Consider the following 1,287-nt stretch of genomic DNA (forward strand, 5'->3'; position numbering starts at 1 on the left):
AAAAAAAAAAAAAAAAAACAAACCTACTTTTACTTAACTGTGACGTTGGGTCTGTCTTTACATGTCAATACATAAATCTTTTTAAAGGGTAAATAACTTGCTTTGAGCTGTACATATGTATAAAAAGTTTGAAAAACATCCTTATGATCAGAAAGCTGAAATTCAAGTTCACTTATTCCCTTTCCCTGCTGGCTCTGCATCCTCCCCACAATCTCCTGCTTTATCTTCTCTAGTTACAAGGGTCTCCTTGCTATTTCTCTGACAAAACAAGCCTGTCAAGGCCTTTGCTCTACATGGTCCTGTAGGCCTAGAATGCAATTTCCCTAGGTATCCACATGGTTGAAATCTTCACCTCACTCAAGGTGCTGAGATGGCACCTTCTCCATGAGACCCATACCAACCATTCTACTTACTGGAACCTGCTTTCTGACCTTGCATCCCCCTCCCTCAACAAGCTGGCTGCAACCCCAATTCTTTCACTCTGTTTTACGTGTTTCACTAATAGTTCTTCCTATTACCTTCTGACACACTAGTATTATTACAGATGGTCCCCAATGTATGATAGTTTGACTTAAAATTTTTTAACTTTATAATGATGAGTGATACTCATTAAGTAGAAACAGTATCTCAAGTACCCATTCCGATTTTTCACTTTCAACACTGTATTTGATAAATTACATGAGATATTTAACTCTATATTATAAAACAGCTTTGTGGTAGATGATTTTGCCCAGCCATAGGCTAATGTAAGTGTTCTGAGCATGTTCAAGGAAGGCTAGCTAGCTATGATATTTAGTTGGTTAGGTGTGTTAAATGCGTTTTCATCTTACAATGTGTTTATCAGGACATACGCCCAATGTAAGTCAAGGAGCATCTGTATATTTTACTTTTTATTCTTATTCTTTTTTAAGTTTTTTGGAGGGGGATTCATTGTGGTTACACTGCTATTTTACTTTTTTATGTTTGGGGTTTTTTTAATGTTTTTTTTTAATTGTCTATTTTTTCAACTCCTCCCCACTAGAATAAAGCTCCAAGAGGACAGGGATCCTTTTTTGTTTGCCTGTTTTGTGTTCTCTCAATTCCAAACACCTAGAACAGAGTACGTTCTTAGTAGGTTCTCAAAAAGATTTTATTGTTGTTGTTGAATGAACATATGAAGAAAGATGACTACACATACACCCCTGTGCACATCGTCAGTGTCTTGGGGTGGTTTTAGAAATTTTTGGCTATAAAACAATGCAGTCTTGGTTATTTGGTGCAAGCTGTTGCAGGGTGAGGATGAGGGTT

The sequence above is a fragment of the Otolemur garnettii genome, unplaced genomic scaffold, assembly GCF_000181295.1.
Source record: "Otolemur garnettii isolate 467f Iridium unplaced genomic scaffold, OtoGar3 scaffold00013, whole genome shotgun sequence".
Lineage (NCBI taxonomy): Eukaryota > Metazoa > Chordata > Mammalia > Primates > Galagidae > Otolemur > Otolemur garnettii.